Raw genomic sequence first — 19,894 nt, 5'->3', positions numbered from 1 at the left:
GCCTGGGGCTGCACCTGGGGCCCAGCTGGGCGACCCACACAAGCTCCTCCTCTTCCGCCCTTCACTCATCAGCCTCACGGACACCTGTCACACAAGACCACGCTGCAGGCTCCTGGGATGTTAAATAAAATCTTAAAAAATAACTTATTTATTTGAAAGGAAGAGTTACAAACAGAGAGAAAAATCATCTATCGACTGATTCACTCCCCAGATGACCAAGATGGCCCAGGTTGAGCCCAGAATTCTGTCCTAGTCTCCCACAAGGGTGCAGGGGCCCAAGCACTTGGACCATCCTCTGCTGCTTTCCCAGGTGCATTAGCAGGGAGCTGGATCAGAAGTGGAGCAGCTGGGACTCAAACTGGCGCCTGTATGGGCGACTGGCATCACAGGTGGGGGCTTTAACCCCCCTGTCAGCCCCAGTTTTAAGTTTTCTGAGGAGCTCCACACGGCTTCCCACAGTGGCCGCTTGGCTAATGACTGGCTCATGTGTGGTTCATGCATGGCTCATGCATGGATCATGTATGACTCATGCCTGGTTCACACCCAACTCACACATAGATCAAGTGTGGCTCATGCCTGGTTCACATGTGGCTCACATGTGGCTCATGCCTGGTTTACGTGTGGCTCATGCCTGGTTCACCTGTGGCTCACATGTGGCTCATGCCTGGTTCATGCTTGGTTCACACCTGTATCACGTGGCTCACACGCACAGCAGTCTGCAGGGGTTCCCTTCCCTCGACATCCTCCCCAGCTCTGGCTTTCATCTTTCTGATCACAACCAATCTAACAGGAGTGAGGGGCAGCTCAAGTGGTTTTGATTTATGTTTCCTTGACAAGTGACAGTGATCATTTTTCAGCATCTATTGGGGCGTGCGCTGTGATGTAGCAGGTAAAGGCTCTGCCTACCACACTAGCATCCCATATGGGTGTCAGTTCTAATCTCCCCTGCTCCACTTCTGATCCAGCTCCCTGCTGTGGCCTGGGAAAGCAGTAGAAGATGGCCAAGTGCTTGGGTCACTGCACCCCCATGAGAGACCTGGAAGAAGCTCCTGGCTCCTGGCTTCGGATCAGCGCAGCTCCAGCCATTGCAGCCATCTGGGGAGTGAACCAGTGGATGGAAGATTCTGTCTGTGTAACTCTGCCTCTCAAATAGATAAATAAATCTTAAAATATTAAAGTATTTAGTGTGCACTGGTGTGGCTTTTGAGACGTGTCTCCGTGGGTCTCTGGCTTGCTTTTAGACTGGGTCTCTGGCCTGTTTTCTTGGTCGTGCTTTGAGCCCTGTTTGTCGCGGGTCCCTGACTGCACAGGCGTCTGCCAGCTTTCCTCCCGGTCCGTGTCCAGCCCTTCATGCTCTTCCTCCTGGTCCGTGTCCGGCCCCTCACGCTCTTCCTCTCGGTCTGTGTCCGGCCCCTCACGCTCTTCCTCTCGGTCTGTGTCCGGCCCCTCACGCTCTTCCTCTCGGTCTGTGTCCGGCCCCTCACGCTCTTCCTTCCAGTCTGTGTCTGGCCCCTCACGCTCTTCCTCTCGGTCTGTGTCCGGCCCCTCACGCTCTTCCTCCCGACCCCATTGTCCAGTTTTTCTGTTTGTTGCCTGTGTTTTGGGGTCCTGTGCCCTGGAGCTCCTGTCTCCCTTGGGTTCACCTGGAGGCGGTTCCTGTGTGCTTGGAGGCCAGGGTCCAGAGTCCATGCGAGTGGATGTCTGGTCTGCTCCCCACCCAGTCACTTCTGCTCACTGCTCCGGGGCTGCTCCCCTGCGGGCGCCGGCCCCTCTGCCTCCCGGCAGTCAGGTGGCACCTGCAGCTACTCTCTCCTTAGGGCTGCACTGGCTCCTTGGAATGTTCTGTGGCTCCATGTGAAGCTTGGGGTTTTTCCCATTTCGTTGGGATTTGATGAGGAAGTCACTGGCTCTGTGCATTGCTTTGGGTTGTAGAGACATTTTCACGGTTTTTAAAATAATAGGTTTTGTGCTCGATGACTTTGCCCAACTGTAGGCTGACGTAAGTGTTCTGAGCATGTTATTTATTTATTTGAAAAGTTAGAGGGGGAGAGACAGACACACACAGAGGTCTTCCATCCACTGGTTCACCTCCCAGATGACTGCAACGGCCAGAGCTGGGCCAAGATGAAGCCAGGAGCCAGGAGCTTCGTTCAGGTCTCCCAAGTGGGTGCAGGGGCCCAAGGACTTGGGCCATCTCCCACTGCTTACCCAGGTGCATTAACAGGGAGCTGGATTGGAAGTGGAGCAGCCAGGACTTGATCCAGGACCCATATGGGATACTGGAGCCACAGGTGGGGGCCTCACCCACTGCACCAGAGTGCTGACCCATCACCGGGGTTTTAAAATATTTCCCCAGAAATACACGCAGTTTCTGTGGACTTTTTCAATCTGTTTGCACCAGGACAGGTTTATGTTTCAATTCCATCTCCCGTGAACTTGAGGAAGCAGAGGTGCAGGAGGTGGGCGAGGCGGCTCCGGCTGGTGACCCGGCACCGATGCACCCAGAGGACGCCGCTGAGCGGGCAGGACCAGTGGCGCCCGGCAGGAGTCGCCGTCCTGGAGGGCAGGGGGTGGTGGAGCCGGGGGCTGGGGTCCCTTTGGGACAGGGAGAAATTCTGGACCCAGTGGTGGTGGATGCGCTGCATGGTTAAAATGACAGAAATGGCAACTTTCCTGTGTTTTACCACAAATAGAAAACGCACCCAGGTAAAGTTCAGTGGAATGGGCTTTGATGGCTGTCTACACCATGTGACACCGCCTACCCCAGGCAGATGACGGCGTCTCGCCATCCGGGCCCCGGGATGCTCTTTCCCACTGGGCTGCAATACCTCCCCCGGATCCCAGGAGTAAGAGCCGCGCCCTGTCCCTGGGGGTTTTTTGAAGGATTTGTTTATTTTTATTGGAAAGGCAGAGTGCAGAGAAGCAGAGGCAGAGAGAGAGAATGGAGAATGCGGTCCATCCGCAGGTTCATTTCCCAAATGGCCACAGTGGCCAGAGCTGTGCCGAACCAAAACCAGGAGCCAGGAGCCTCTTCCAGGTCTCCCACGTGGGTGCAGGGGCCCAAGGATTTGGGCCATCTTCCACTGCTTTCCCAGGCCGTAGCAGAGAGCTGGATCAGAAGTGAAGCAGCCGGGACTTGAACCGGTGCCCATCTGGGATGCCGGCACTGCAGATGGCGGCTTTCCCGGCTACGCCACAGCGCCAGCCCTGGGGATGTGTTTTGACTTCTCGAGAGCTGCACGGGGCACTCAGGCTTCTCCGCACTCCGGCGTCCTTCTCGTGGTGCAGTTACCCCGCGTGTGTCCATGCTGCTGCCTGCATCAAAAATCCACCCTCTGTACCATGGATTTGCCCACGGCTGGGGCCCACCCACAGCACCCACCCCTCAGCACCTACCGCCCACTAAAGATGTCCAAGGCACCCACACAGTCGCCAGCCAGTGTCTGTCCACTGCCCCATGGTCAGCAGCTCCCCATTGGCACCCTCACACACACCGACATTCCAGGGGTTGCCCTGAGGCTCTCCCATGGCCTTCTGGGTATATGGGGTTAGGAGGGGTTCAGAGAGGCAGTGATGTCGAGGGCCCAGGCTGCCAAGGATGCCACAGGGAACAGAGATGAGGGCGGCCAGTGCGTGTCCTGGTACTGGTCCATGCTGCCCGGGGATGCTGGGCAGTCCCTCCTGGGGTCCCACCTGCTCTGGGTGAGCCAGGCTCAGATCCAGCTCCCTTCAAGCCCCCTGGATTTCCAAGGTGTTGCAGGGGGGCTGCTGAGCAAACTGAGCAATAAATGCAAAGAGAAAAATGCAAAGATAATAAATAAAATGCAAACTCCAACTTTTCCCCTGAATTACTGAAGCTCTTTTCATATTTTCAGCATTTTTTGCTCCTAGGGTTCATTTTCTTCACATATGACCATCATTTATTAAAATCATTTTCTTTTTCTTCGAATTGGATTGCTTAAGCTATTTTAACAAAAATAAAATGAACATGTAAGTTTGGGACTACTTATGGGGTGTTTATTCTTTCCCATTGATTTATTAGTCAAACTCTATGCTTATGTCCTATTGTCTTGTTTATTGTTATGGTTTTTCATGAAGTTAGATAGTACAGAACCTCAACCTTGCTTTTCTTTTGTAAGAGAGCTTTGCATAGGTTGTTTACTTTCTCATATGAATTTAAAAATCAGGAATCAAATTCTAATACAAGAGTTCTGGGATTTCTATTTGGATTGCCTTGAATCCACATGAGTTAGGAGATAATTGACAATTTAGTCTATGGTTTATTTCTCCATGTATCCTAACTTTATTTTCTCTGACCAATGTGTTTTCACTTTCTATGTGATGCCTTGCATATATTTTATTAATATTTAATCTATTTCTTGCCATTTTGTTATTTTATGTGTTTAAATGTTTTTATTAAATTATAATTTTAATTATCTATTGATATTACATAAAATGAAATTGGTTTTTATAAATAAATCTAATATCTTGTGACTGCCAAATTTATGTATTCACTTTGATATTTCTGTACCAAGAAGCATGCCATCTATTACATGTCAGGATGGAGGTGGGCATTCGTCCAAGTGGTTAAGATGCTAAGACTCTGGATTCCATATCAAAGTGCCTGGGTTCAGGTCCCAGTTCTGTTTCTGATTTCAGCTTTCTGATAAGATGCATCCTGGAAAGGAGCAAGTAACGGCTCAGCAAGTTGGGTCCCTGCTGTCTACATGGGAGCCCTTCATGACGTTCTCTGTCCCTGGCTTCTTCTGGCCCAGCCCCAGCCATTGCAAGCATTTGGGAAGTGAACAAGTGGATGAGAACTCCATCTGTCTGTCTCTGTCTCTCTGCCTCTTAAATCAATCAATAAACAAAAACTTAAAGCTATAAAATCCTGTATAGACAGAGAACAAATTCTTTATTATTTTGATCTTTTTAAACTTATAATATATGATTGCAAAAATAGAAGTCCTGAAAATAGCTTTCATCTCATCAGGATTTCGTTTTTGCAACGCATCTTTAAAGATAGAATGTCATTGGTCTTGATTTTTTTGACAATCTCTGACAATGATTGTAGATGTGGTTGGACTTTGCTCTACTATTTTATGATTTGCTTGTTCTTCATCTTCTTTTTTGAGTCCTTTTCCTTTCTTCCTATCTATTTTTGATTTATTTTAGTAGATTTTTGGCATTACCTTTTGTCTACTGCCTTTTTAGCTGTACTGTTTACATTAATTTTATTGAGCACTCTAATGATTTCAATATGCACTCTTAACTTTTAATGATTTCTGTGATTTAATGCTGTATTTTTTCATTTTAAATGTGGAAACATTGCAATACTGAAACTGCATTTTCTGAACCCCTATCATTTATGGTAGAGTGTCTGTAGTTATTATACCTAAGTACTCTATAAACTCCACAAGGAAATAAGGCTATTTTTGTATCAAACAGCACTATGTATTTTAAAGAAAATTAAGACAAAAATACATTTTGTGCATAGCCAGATATTTATTATATCTGAGTCTCTTCTTCCCCTCTTCAAGGTGCACATTTCTATCTGGCATTATTTTTCTTCAGCCTGAAAGACTTCCTTTAGCATTTCTTACATTATAGGTCCACTGGAAGTGAACAATTTCAATTTTCTTTTCTTTTAAAATGTCTTCCCTTCACTTGTATTCAATATTTTCCCTGACCATAGAATGTCTGGCTCAATTATTTTCCTGCAGCATTTTAAAGATGTTGTTCTACCATCTACCATCCATAGCTGTGGATGACAAATGAGCTATCACACGTATCATTTGCCCCTATTTGTAGTGAGTCATTTCCCCAGCTGCCTTCCAGGTTTTCTCTTTAGCTTCGGTTCCACAGTCTGGCATCCTTACACATCGTGTTCTTTACATTTATACTACCTGGGGCTGCTGAGCTTTCGGCATCTGTCAGTTTACATCGTCCACCAAATTGGAGACATCTTCAGTCTTTATCATTTCTGTATCTTTTACCCCATTGCCTCTTTTTCTGATTCTTGGACTTGGCTGCCATGTATGTTGTCCCACATACTACAAGGAAACTGTTCATCTTTCTGCACTTCATTTTGATCTGCATTTCCAAATTTCTAATTGCTTCTGTGGATATTCAATGTACTGACTCCTTAGCCAGATACTTCTTGAATTTAAGCCTATCCAATGGAGGTTTTGATTTGCAGATATTGCATTTTTTTGAATTTGACAGGTAGAGTTATAGACAGTGAGAGAGAGAGAGACAGAGAGAAAGATCTTCCTTCCATTGGTTCACCCCCCAAATGGCCACTGTGGCTGACACTGCGCCAATCTGAAGCCAGGAGCCAGGTCTTCCTTCTGGTCTTCCATGCAGGTGCAGAGGCCCAAGTGCTTGGGCCATCCTCCACTGCCCTCCCAGGCCACAGCAGAGAGCTGGACTGGAAGAGGAGCAACCGGGACTAGAACCCGGTGCCCATATGGGATGCCAGAGCTGCAGGAGGAGGATTAACCAAGTGAGCCACAGTGATAGCCCCATGAACTTTTTAAAAAAAATTTTTATTTATTTGACAGGTAGAGTTATAGACAGTGAGAGGGAGAGATAGAGAGAAAGGTCTTCCATCCACTGGTTCACTCCCCAAATGGCTGCCATGGCTGGCGCTGCGCCGATCCATAGTCAGGAGCCAGGTGCTTCCTCCTGGTCACCCATGCGGGTGCAGGGACCCAAGCACATGGGACGCTGGAGCTGCAGGTGGAGGATTAACCAAGTGAGCACGGCGCTGGCCAATATTGTGTTTTTTAAGTTTAAAGTTTCTACTTGAATATTTTGAATATTTTTATAATTTCTGTTCCCCTGCTAAAGTCTGTCTTATTTTTTCATTCAATATAAGCATATTTTCCTTTACATCATACACATAAGCATAATTTCTTTAGAATTATTTTCTGCTAATTTCAACATCTCAGCCACCTCTGGGTCTCTCTTCATTATTATTTCTTGAACATCTTTTCTTATGGGAATGGTCACATTTTTCTGATTTTTTACATAATTCTGGATTGTGTCTTAGTTATTATTAATACAATGTTTTTGAGACTCTGAAGTTTATTGTATTTCTCCAATAATTTGTATTTTTAGCTTAGTTTTACCATAAAATTAGCTTGCTGGAACTCAAACCTTTAAATTCTGCGCTCTAGGGGGCCGGCGCCATGGCTCACTTGGCTAATCCTCCGCCTGCAGTGCCGGCATCCCATATGGGCTCTCTGCAGTGGCCTAGGAAAGCAGTGGAGGATGGCCGAGTCCCCGAGTTTCTGCTGCCCACATGGGAGACCCAGATGGAGCTCCACGCTCCTGGCTGTGGCCCGGCCCCGCCCTGGCTGTCAAGGACATTTGGGGACTGAATGAGCGGATGGAAGAGCTCTGTCTCTTGGCTTTTCAAATAAGAAAAAAAAAAATTAACTCTTAAGAAAAAGCTGTTTTAGACTAGCGATCACTTACTATGCCAATGACACTTCACAGTCACTGAGGCTGTGTGCAGGACACTGCTTTGAACGGTCACTCAGGTCCCTGTGTTCTCAATCATGCCCATCCTACAGATGAGGAACACTGAGGCCTGGGCGGGGAGGTTTGCAGACGCTCACACAGCCTGTAGACCCCAAGTCCAACCACCGACCCTGCTGTCCCATGGTGCGTCTCTTGGAGCAGGTGACTGGTTTTCCTGTCCCGGGGGGACCCCTCGGGCCCCACCTCAACCAATCATCAGGCGAGAATCCCCCCTAAACGGAGCCGCCCGGCCTCCCCCAGCCCCACTGGCACACCCGAGATCCTGGGCGCGCAGGGGATCGTGGAGCGCTGCTGTGGTCCTGGAGACAGTGAGAGCGAACGAGGAGAGGTCAGCAGACCCTGCAGAGAGCGAGGCTGAGCTCAGGGGAGGATGCGGGGCGGCCCGGGACCAGAACATCCCACGCCCCGCCCCTCGGCTCTAAGACCCGCCCCCGCCCGGTCTAAGCCCCGCCCCTCGGGCTGAAGCCCCGCCCCTCGGTTCCAAGGCCCGCCCCGCCCCTGTCTTCTTCCCTCACTCGCGGCCTGAGCCCGCTCCTCAGCTCCTGTCACGCACCCCAGCCTCCCTCGTGCTCAGGCCCCCTCCGTCTCCCCGCTAAGGTCGGGCCTGGAAGCCCCCCTACCCTCATTACAGGGGTCCCCGGACCCTTCCTGCTCCCAGGGTCACACAGGGCCCGGCTACGTGGTCAGGGAGGCAGGCCTCACCGTGGGGCACTTCCGGCGGCAGGCCCCGCCCCCTGGGACTTCTCACTTCTCCGCTCTTCCTTCTTCGCGCAGGGCCCCACCCCCGCAGGCCAGGCACTCCCACTCCTCACGCACGCCGAGCGGAGCCCCGCCCCTTCTCTGCTTCAAGGTCAGGCCCCGCAGGCGTTTCTGGCGACAGGCCACACCCCCTCGAGCCTCCCACTGCACCGCGCTTCCTTCTTTGCACTGGGCCCCGACTCCATCAAGTCCCCGCGCGCAGGCCCCGCCCCCGCGGGCCAGGCCCCTCCCCCTCGCCTACCGGAGCTCCGCCCCTCGTTGCGTCAGGGACAGGCCCCGCCCCCTTCTCACTCCTAGCTGGGACCCCTCGCCCGCACCTCGGGCCGGACCTTCCCCGTCCTCTGCCGCTTCCTCCCCCGAGCGCAGCGTCCCCGAGTCGCCGCAGCCCCCGCACCGCCCCCTGGTCCCGCGGGAGCCCAGAGCCCCCCAGCCCTCTCCCAGCCCGGGCTCCGCTTACCCAGAGCCCCCAGCTCCGGCGCAGCGGGCTGTGTGGCGAACAGGGGACTCGGCATGGCCCGGCCAGCGGGGACGCGCGGCTCGGAGCCCGGCCCAGACCCAAGCGCGCACGCGAGCAGCCCCGCGCAGGATCGCGGCCTGGACGAGCGGCGCAGGGGCTGGGGCCACAGGCGGGGCAGGACGCGCGGCGCCCGGGGCTGAGGGGGCGCGGGGCGGGGACGGCAGGTGGTGGGCGGGGGCGGGGCGATGGAATTCCCAGGCGTCGCCGGCCTGCGTGCCCATTGGCCTGCTCGCTGCGGTGACGTCACGGCAGGGGAAGGGGAAAACCCCCGCGCGACACGTGACCCGGGGCGGGGCCTGCCGGGAAGGGGAGGCGGGGCGCTGCGGAGGGGCAGAGGCGGCGTCGCCCGCAGCCCATTGCCCTGCAGAGACCACTGAGGCCGCGAGCCGGGTCTCCGCGTGAGACGGGAGCCTGGCGCTTCTGGGGCCCGGAGCTTCGCAGCCGCTGTCCCTGGTGGTCCAAGCGTAGGCCGGGCACGGGCTCTGGGACTTGCGCCCCGCCCCTGGTGGTCTCCAGTGCCTTGGCTGCTTTGGACGGCCTTGGACGCGCCCCCGGGAGCACAGGGACATCAGTGACATCTGGGAACCGTGCGCCCAGCCTCTGAGCACGGGGGCTCCCGGGGGCCCGCACACAGGGCAAGTGCCTGCATCCTGCGTGGCCCATGGGCGGCGTTTGGGTGTTCCAGCTCTTCACTGAGTTGTCCAGGCAGACAGGGTGACCCAGCCTAGGCTGACCGAGCCCCGTGTGAGCCGCCGCCTGCCCTGGACCCTGGACACAGCACTCCCCAGGCCGGGCCGGGCCCCGGCAGTGGACTGAGCCCCGGAGAGAGGTACAGAGCGGCCACTGTCTGCAAAGGGCCGGACGGGGACCACTCCAGGCTCAGGCCCTGGCCGGCCGGGTGCTCTCACTCTGCTGCCCAGGAACAGCCAAAGCCGGGGCACAATGACCAGCGTGGTGTGCTCCAATAAGACCTTTTCTTTTTTTGTTTTTATGGGGACACTGGGACAGCCCCATTGCACTTTGGAGGGCCTGGGGTCCAGTTCTGGCTCTGCTTTGGATTCCAGGCTCCTGCTAAGGTGCGTCCTGGGAGGAGCAGCAATGGCTCAAGTATGGGGGAGGCCGGCACTGGGTTTTAGTCTCCTGGCTGGGGCCCCGCCCTGGCTGTTGCAGGCATCTGGGGAGTGAACCAGCAGGTAGCTCGCTGGTTCTGTCCTCTGTCTTTCAAATGGATATACATTTTGAAATGTCTTTTTTACACATGAGACAGTGTATGCTTTTTTATTTTTTAAATATTTATTTATTTGAAAGGCAAAGTTACAGAGAGGCAGAGAGAGGTCTTCCATCTGCTGGTTCACTCCTCAGATGGCTGCAATGGCCAGAGCTGTGCTGATCCAAAGCCAGGAGCCAGGAGCTTCTTCCGGTCTCCCACGTGGGTGCAGGGGCCCAAGGACTTGGACCATCTTCTGCTTTCCCAGGCCACAGCAGAAAGCCGGATGGGAAGTGGAGCAGCCGGGACTTGAACTGACACCCACGTGGGATGCCAGAGCCACAGATGGAGGCTTAGCCTGCTACACCACAGCACCAGCACCAGTGTTGACTCTGGGTTGTTTTTAACCCCACACAGAGTAATGTCAAGTGCACCGGAGAAAGCAAACCATGACTGCACTTAGTCTACAGCCTGGCTCATGACAAGGAGCCACCAAGGGGGCTCCCATGATGACAGACCCAGGCGCCCCCATGGGTCCCTTCTGGGCCATGCACACGTTTGGCCCCTGGAGAGGACATATCGACATCCTCGGCGCTCAGGGTTTCTGCTGGGCTGTGGACACGGAACCCACAGCCCAGGAGCACAGAGCACACGTGACGTCTCCACTGCTGGGGCCCGCGCTTCCGCAGGTCTGGGGAGGCGCCGTCCAGTCACCTGCCGGAGTCCCTGCTCTGTGCTCGGCCTTGCACCTGGCACCCCAAGGCAGCTCGGCCACATCCTCAGGGGCCTGTCCAGTGCAGGCTGACCCGCATACAGCGATGACCCTCAGCAGGGGAGCTCACAGGAGCACCTGACAGCTTGAAGGTCAGGGAAGGCTTCCAGGAAGAGGCGGTGCTGGAACTGCGACCTGGAGGGTACGTAGGTGCAGGGTGGTGACCCTGGGGTGAGTTCGAGGTGTGGGGTAGCACTTGGAGGCGAAAAATTATGCCAAGACTGGGTGGATGTGGTTAAGAAGCCCCACCCCCCTCCCCTAAGGTCGCTCAAGGGTTAGAAGCCAGAGCTCTCATGAGGATCCCGGGAGCCATGGTGGGGTCAGAGCAGGGGCTGGCCAGGCTGTGCCCAAGCTTTATAAAGTGCCTTCCAGCAGCTGGACAGACGGCCAGCACTGGCAGGAGACGGGGAGAGGCCTGGCAGAGGTGCGGGGCAGACCAGGGGCCTTGCAAAACCCCTGGGCGCTGAGGGAAGGGGCTGCCTGCGAGGCCCACACCCTGCACCGGAGCACACTGGAGTCCCAGATGCGCCACTTCCAGCGCGATTTCCTAGGGATACAAACCCAGGGAAGGCACAGGTGGCTCGAGCTCTTGGGCCCCTGCCACCCCCATGGAGACCCAGATGGAGCTCCTGACTCCTGGCTTTGGCCTGGCCCAGCCCTGGCCATTGCAGGCATCTGGGGCGTGAGCCATGGGTGGAAGGAGATCCTTCTGTCACTCTGCCTTTCAAGCAGATGAGATTAAAACTAAACAAACAAAAAGCTTGGAAAGCTTGGGCCCAGGGCTGTGGGGGAGGAACTGGGGCAATGCAGCCAGTGAGGTGCGGTGGCCCAAGAGCCCATGGCAGCGAAGCTCAGAGGGCACTCAGGGGCCTGGGGTGACATAGCACCTCCACCGGCCCATGGGCTCCCTGCCTGGCTCCACGGGGAGCCTGCAGGAGCCTGGGGGACCTCAGCCTTAAAGCCTCCTTCCATGGCTGCAGGGCCCAGGGCACTCACTGTGAAGCGGGGGGAGGTGGGAGCGTGGCCAGGCACGTGTGCCCCAGGAGGCCAGGCCCCAGTCCAGGAGTACCCACAGCTCACACCTCACACATGTGGCAGACCTGGCTGCCCACCACACTCCCAGCCCTGGTGCGGTGGGCGCATGCTGCTCTGAATTGGGCCCTGGCTGAGCGCGAGCCAGAAGCTCAAGGCAAACAGTTCGGGGGCGTCTGCGAACTGGGGACGGGGACAAAAGGGCTCTTGAGGGCTGGAGGCAGTGGAAGTAGTGAAGGGCCTGGCTTGGCACTGGGGCCCGGCCCCCTGCAAGGTTCCCACCCAGCGCGCAGCATGGGAGGGGAGGGGCTGAATTTAACTTAAACACCCATATGAATTTATTAAATCCAGGCTGTTAAAGGGCAGCGGTGTCGGGGCAGGGGCGCTCGGGGACGAGGGACAAGATCATGGACAGCCAAGGGCACCTGGAGGGGCCCCGGCCTCGCCCCCGCCCGGCCCACCCCGGCACCGCCCTGTCGGCTTCTCCATGATTGTGGCAGGGAGAGATGGCTGGGAACACAGTGGACAGAAGGCCAGATGTCCCCCACCGCCGGCGTGCTGTGGGCCGCGGCCCCATCTTGGGGGGGGGGGATGGAGACTGGGGAGGCGGGTGCTGTCACCGGGAGCTGGGGTGGGCGGGGACCGTGGCACCTAGTCCTTCTTGTCCTCAGCTGGCTTCACAGGGGCTTCCTGGGGCTCCTCGCCGGCGGGAGTGGGGGTGGCCATGGCGTCCTGCCTGCCCATGCCGAACTCGTTCACCCTGGTGGGGTCCACGCAGTAGATCCACCACTGGTAGAGGTAGATGAAGAAGACCATGTCTGCAGGGAGATGGGGGCGGTGGCGTGAGCACAGGCCGAAAGCCGGGCACCTGGCCGGCCGCCAGGCCTCACCATCTCGCAGGCAGTCGACCCGGTACATGACAGGCATCTTGATGAGGAAGGCGAACAGGTCCTCGATGAAGGTGTTGAGGGCCTTGTAGGTGAGCGTGCGCCAGGGCAGGTGGGCCACAGACTTAAGCTTGTAGTTGATGAAGAGCTGGGGCATCATGGTGATGAAGCCTGTGGAGAAAAGACACCTGTGAGCAGGGGGCGGGGCCTTCTCACCCAGCCCCTCCCACTCCCTCCACCACACTCACACTGGCCTCTGCCACTGCCAATACTAGGGCCCTGCTGACCTACCTCAGGGCCTGTGCACTCGCTCTGCCCATCAACAGACCTGGGCCTGGCTCCCTCCCTGGCATCTTGGGCTCAGCCTCTCCTCTGAGAGGCACCTGGCCATCCTGCTGTGCAGCCCTCACTCTGCCCCGCCCCCTGCCTTGACACTCTCCTGTCTGCAGCTGCTCTGGTTTCCCACAAGACAAAATGTTGCCAAGGACAAGGACAGAAACAGACCATCTCATCCTCCTGCTCCTATGTATTTCGTGCATTAGTGGTCTTCCACATTAACATGTACTAGTATTACAAATTCATTCATGAAGTACATAGAATATTCTATGTTTAATCGTACATAAAATTACTTGCCCCATGCATATAAGCTAGTATATAACTGCCTGATAGGACATAGTACATTCACCCCAACTTACACATTCAACTATTCCCAACTTGGATATTCACAACAACCCCAATTGAATTATCAACATGGTACAGCCATTCCATCATCGGATATAGACCATTTTAGTCAGATCAATCCTCGTCCATATGAATATCCCCTTCCCCCAGGAATCCCATGATCTACCATCCTCCGTGAAACCAGCAACACGTCCCCATCATGTCCCTCTTCTTGTTCTGGGTCCATAACACTTGGGGGTTTCTAGCGTGAAACTATAACTGGCATCCGGTTCTTAGTTCAGGGCCATTAAACCTAAAATCACCCACGTGTTCCTCTTACATAAGACATCTTGATGGACTGATGACTAATCAGCCCATGCTCACACATAACTGTGGTGTCATGCATTTGGTATTTTTTAATTTTGGGGGTATGCTTGGACTCAACATGGCCACAGCGGGCCCTGTCCTGGTGTACTTATTGTAGCCAAGCTTTAAATGAAGATCCTCCATTCTCATAATTATAAGCCAGGACTATCTTTCCATGCTCGATGGACATAAGAAAATTTTACCACACCCACACCCACGTGTAGGCACACACATGCACGTACATGGGTACGTGATTTGTTCTTACATAATTGAATATATCCGCAAACCCTCCTTATCCCCCTTTAAGTAAATCCATTGCCCTAAAACAATGAATAGACTTATATATATTTCAACTCCTGCCAAACCCCCAAAACAAGAATTATTGCATAACAATTACTTAAATTATTTCACCCTGCAAATTAACTATGCAGACTATGAAGACCTGAACTTCGACTCCTATATGGTCCCAACATCCGATTTAAGCCCTTGTGACCTACGATTACTGGAAGTCAACAATCGAATTGTCCTTCCAATGGAATTACCAATCCGTATACTAATCTCAGCAGAAGATGTGCTTCATTCATGAGCCGTCCCCTCACTGGGACTAAAAACAGATGTTATCCCTGGACGCCTTAAGCAAGCCACCCTTAACTCGACCAGGACCAGAATTCATTCTATTTTATATTCTATTTGAAGCAACACTAATTCCCACACTAATCATTATTACACGATGAGGCAACCAAACAGAACGACTTAATGCAAGAACTTATTTCTTGTTCTACACCCTTATAGGATCACTTCCTCTTCTAGTTGCCCTAATCTATCTCCAAAACTCCACAGGATCCCTTAACTGCCTCCTTATGCAATATCAATTTATCAATATCATGATCTAATTCATTAATATGAGTAGCGTGCATAATAGCATTTTTAGTTAAAATACCACTCGATGGGCTCCACCTTTGACTGCCAAAAGCCCATGTCAAAGCCCCCATTGCAGGTTCAATAGTTCTAACAGCTATCCTGCTCAAACTAGGTGGATATGGCATAATACATATCACTATCTTACTTAACCCAGTCACAGAGTACATAGCCTACCCATTCCTTATACTCTCCCTTTGAGGCATAATTATAACCAGCTCCATCTGTCTTTGACAAACAGATTTAAAATCACTTATCGCTTACTCCTCAGTAAGTCATATGGCCTTAGTAATTGTCGCGATTCTAATTCAAACCCTATGAAGTTTTATAGGAGCCACTGCTCTAATAATTGCTCACGGCCTTACTTCCTCTTTACTATTCTGCCTAGCTAATTCTAACTACAAACGTATTCACAGCTGAACTATACTATTAGCCCAGGGACTTCAAACCATCCTCCCACTAATAGCAGCATGATGATCACTCGCCAGCCTAACTAACTTAGCCCTACCACCTACCATCAACTTTTTAGGAGAGCTTCTCATCATAATAGCATCCTTTTCATGATCCAATCTCATTATTATTTTAATAGGGACTAATATTCTAATTACAGCACTCTACTCCCTCTATATATTATCAACCACTCAACGAGGTAAATTTACATATCATACAATCAACATTTCCCCAACATTCACTTGAGAAAATACTCTGATAATACTTCACCTAGCCCCACTTCTCCTCTTATCTATTAATCCAAAGATCATTTTAGGCCCAATGTTATGTAAATATAGTTTAAAAAAACACATTAGATTGTGAATTTAATAATAGATTATCCCTCCTTATTTACCGAGAATGTTTGCAAGAACTGCTAATTCATGCACCCATGCCTAACCCCATGGCCTTCTCAACTTTTAAAGGATAGAAGTAATCTGTTGGCCTTAGGAGCCAAAAAATTGGTGCAACTCCAAATAAAAGTAGTTAAGCTATTCTCCACTTCAGTAGCTGTCTCAATCATTATCCTAGTACTTCCAATTGTAGCTTCATTCACTAGCATTTTTAATAATACTAACTACCCTTATTACGTAAAAACATCAGAATCCTATGCATTTATCATTAGCCTTATCCCAACACTGATCTTTACTGTGACAAATCAAGAAACAATAGTATCCAACTGACACTGAATAACAATTCACACTCTAAAACTAACATCCAGCTTTAAATTAGATTACTTTTCTGCCGCGGACCGGCTCTCGCGGAGTCACAGACCGAGGGAGAACGAGGGGCGAAGGCTCTAAGGAGAATCAGGAATCGGTGGGGAAATGACAGACAGACACACACACACTATGAGTATGCTGCTGCTGCATTTTATTAGCGGGGAAACCAGAGTTTATATAGGGAAGCCTACATTGCTGAAGACAAAAGAAATTCCAAGATTACAAAAACTTGTTAAGGTTAATGGGGTTACATGATTAACTTTACAAGGGACACAGGGAGACATTGTGGTGATGGTTCACAGTCCTACTTTTAAGGAAAGGTAAAGGTCGGGTTACTAGTTAACCTCTTATTATAAGAACCGGGAACAGGGGAGTTATCAGATGGTGGTGCTTGTTAGCCCAAGTCCCATATATCACCTAAGTAAGACTGAATGTAGCTTTCCCATCCCCATGTTACCTAAATCTTCTGATAACCCGGAATCTAAATCACACCTCAGCTCCCTAAAACTCACACATCAGCTCCCTTTGTTTTATCTTGTCTAGGGTGTGCTGTTTCTTGTCAGTGTTTAATGCCTCCTTGTAAATAGCCCTAATGACTGGTGGGCCAAAGTCTAAAGTGTTTTTTGTTAATTTTTGTGAAATGCTTATTGGCACTATTTGATTCCCTTGTTTCTAATCATGGTGCACTTGTCCTGACGCACTACGCGGCATAACTACTAAGTACAAATAAAGCAAGTAAATTATGCATAATAAAATCATTATCAATGCTGGGACACATTGCTTTATTAACCAGCAGCAATCAAGTCTTCTACTTCTTATTACGTGCGTGAGCCGAGGGTCTTTATGACCGTTGGCTGCACAGGAACTGCCCGAGGCCCCACTCCACGGAGCTCTAACCTCGACCCTGCAGCCGTAGACCCCCAACGCCACAACATTTTGCTACGCAGGTGTCACAACAGCTGTGGGTGTAGCAGTTCCCCCCTTTTTGTTTTTAAGATGAAATTCGAAGACCTCCTGCTGGACATCCTGTAATGAGCTAAATAGAAGTTTTAAGATTCCAGGAAGAAAAAGAATTATTAGCAAAACTACTAATGCCACTATCCCTATATATATGAGGTAGTTTTTCCAAGTTATGGGGTTTAAGTTTCTGATTCCTGCTTCTAAGCTTGTAGCTATATTTTGTAAATCCCCTATTTGCAACCTAGATTGACTAACGACAGCTATCTCCTTTTGCAAAGCATGTAAATCATGTGTAACATTATTATCATGCCATACACCCTGCAAGTGTGCTTTTATCTTCTCCCAAGGTTCTGAAGTATTGTATGGTAGCGGAGTAACACAGATTGACTTAAAATTACTATGACAACGAGCAGAAAACATTGTTTGCAGATTAGCAACATCCTGTCCCAAAGCCAAGACTACTTCCTCTAACACATTTATTTTTGCTTCTAATTTTTGATCTATTGCTTCTTGTGTAATCAATGCCATGGTAATATTTTTATTTAATGTATTTACATAATGAGCAGTTTGAATTTCCTGAACTAAGGCAGTAGTAGCTATAGCAAAAGTAGTGATAATAGTAATCAAAGCAGTAATTCCTAAGATCAAAGCAGCAACAAAGCGTTTCGGACGCAAAAGCCCACTTAACAGATCTAATACTTGTAAAGCAGAATTATCATACCAATTTTCTTCTCCTAATTCAACAGGTAGCAGCACAAATGGCGGTCTACGCACCAACAATATGGTAGTAAAATCCTTAGGCTCAGCAGAAGTAATACAATTTGTCATTTTACATGCAGCACAAGTAATTTTATATGAGCGACCTTCTTTTGTTATTTTTACAGCTTCAGTTTGAGCTAACAAGATAGCACTAGGATAAGCTACACACGCTTTAACCGCAATAGGCTGTGAAACAGTTTGATTGGGTTGTTTCTCTAACAACATATTTGTAGCAGCTGTTAAGCGAAATAAATCAGTATGTTTTCTAGTCACATTATCCTTTGTTGCAAACCAAGTTGGTTCCACAAAGCCAGAAGAAAACCATCGCCGCAAAGGTTCTCCCAATTTAAGATAAGTATAATTATGAAGTTTATCACTCTTTTCTTTTAAGTACTTTTCATAATTTCCATCCCCAGGATTTGAATTAGAAAAGTCCCAAATTGTTATGTCACCACCCTTAGGTTGATACCATGCAGCAACAGAAAATCCACAAGATAACCAGGTTGGGAATTTAGTTAAGGATGATAACCACGTCCTATCTGGGTTTCGATACTTTTTTACACATGGCGTGAGTGGCAGATCAATCTCTGAAACATGTGTAAAGCTGTCATTGAAATAATGGGCCTGAGCCCCTAATGTTTGAATTTCTGTTTCCCAGACCCATCGCTTACCAGGATTGTTGTGGTCTGGGCTGTCAGTTAGGAAAGTTTTATAGCTCATGGTGAGACAACCATTAGGAGCTTTTCCTTGCAGCGTGAGACAAATTGGCAATGAATCTGCTCTCCCCTCAAAGGAAATTATAGAGGAGGAAGAGACTCTTGCGTCAGAGTCCTGCACGCCGCCCAACCGTAATGAGTCATTTGTTAACACTTTTACAGGTTCCCTATCCAACCACCCCACAGGCTGTACAATGGGAGGATTAGGAACATAAGCCCAATATGAAGTCCCCTCAGTTTTTGGAGTTGAAATCAAGGCAAGAAAAGCCACAAAAAGATAAGAGGTTGTACGAGGCTTCCTCTGTTCAGCGAGAAGTTCTTTTGCTTTCCGAGCCAGGTGACGGACCATCGTCCAGGTGATTTTCTGCCTCTGCTGGATCATTTCCAATTTCTTCATCTGATGTTCCATGCGTTTCTCCTGCTTCTTCCAGCATCGCTGCTTGCGGCGCTGTGCCGGGGGCCTCCCTGATGAGCCTATCTGGGATCCAGACAGGGGAGTCGGCATCCTGTGGGAAAACACAAGCATAACCTCGTCCCGAGGTGATTAGCACATCCGGACCTTTCCACATTCCTGTTAAGAGGTCTTTCCAGAGGACCTTGGGCAGGGGGGTCTTATAGACCTCCCTGTCCCAGTGTCGTAGGGCTGCTGTAAGGCCCTTTTCATCAGCATTTAAATGATTTAAAACAAACAATGAATGAGACAGTACATGATGAGGTGAAAAATAAGAATTTGCAGTTTGAAGGCGTTCCAATTGTAATTTTAATGTTTGATGAGCTCTTTCAATGATTGCCTGTCCTTGAGGATTATAAGGAATTCCTGTAATATGAGTTATGTGCCATTGGGCACAAAAATTTGCAAATGCTTTAGAGATATAAGCTGGTCCATTATCGGTTTTGATTTGAGAAGGAATGCCCATAATTTGAAAACACTGAATTAAATGTTGAATAACATCTCTTACTGCTTCTCCCGTTCTAGCAGAAGCATGCACAAAATGAGAAAAGGTGTCAACAGTCACATGCACATATCCCAACTTACCAAAAGAAGACACATGAGTTACATCCATCTGCCAAATAATGTTAGCTTTTAAACCTCGGGGATTTACACACATCTTTGGAGGATGATGTATGGGGGGACAATGAGTACATTGTTTTACAATCTGTCTTGCCTGTTCTCTAGTAATAGAGAACATTTTTCGCAAAGAGGCTGCATTTTGATGATGAATGTTATGACTCTCTAACGCCTCTTGCACTGTGGCCACAACAGGTTGAGTATGCATATCAGCAATAGCATTACCTTCTGCTAAAGGACCTGGTAATTTACTATGACCTCTTATATGTCCTATGTAAAACTTTGCCGTTCTTTCCCTGATTAACTTTTGTAATTGTCTTAATAAAGTAAGAATAGGTGATTTTCCTGATAAGAGAGCTGTCTCTAGAGCCGGAAATAAATTAACCACATATTTAGAATCTGAATAAAGGTTAAATGGTTGTGGAAATTTTGTAAAGGCCAATATGACTGCTTTAATTTCTGCCTGCTGGGCAGAGGTTTTTTCACCACTTTCAACATATACACCATGCTCTT

The 19,894-nt window shown here is 50.1% G+C and overlaps 1 pseudogene; it reads right to left on the bottom strand.

Moving 5' to 3' along the window:
• Positions 1-12,486: 12,486 nt before the first annotated feature.
• Positions 12,487-19,894, bottom strand: part of LOC133759307 (putative lipid scramblase CLPTM1) — a 60,149-nt pseudogene continuing 52,741 nt past the window's right edge.

This window comes from Lepus europaeus, chromosome 5, assembly GCF_033115175.1.
Source record: "Lepus europaeus isolate LE1 chromosome 5, mLepTim1.pri, whole genome shotgun sequence".
NCBI classification, from domain to species: Eukaryota; Metazoa; Chordata; class Mammalia; order Lagomorpha; family Leporidae; genus Lepus; species Lepus europaeus.
Note: the sequence above shows the minus strand (reverse complement) of the source record. Positions and strands in the feature narration are given on the sequence as shown.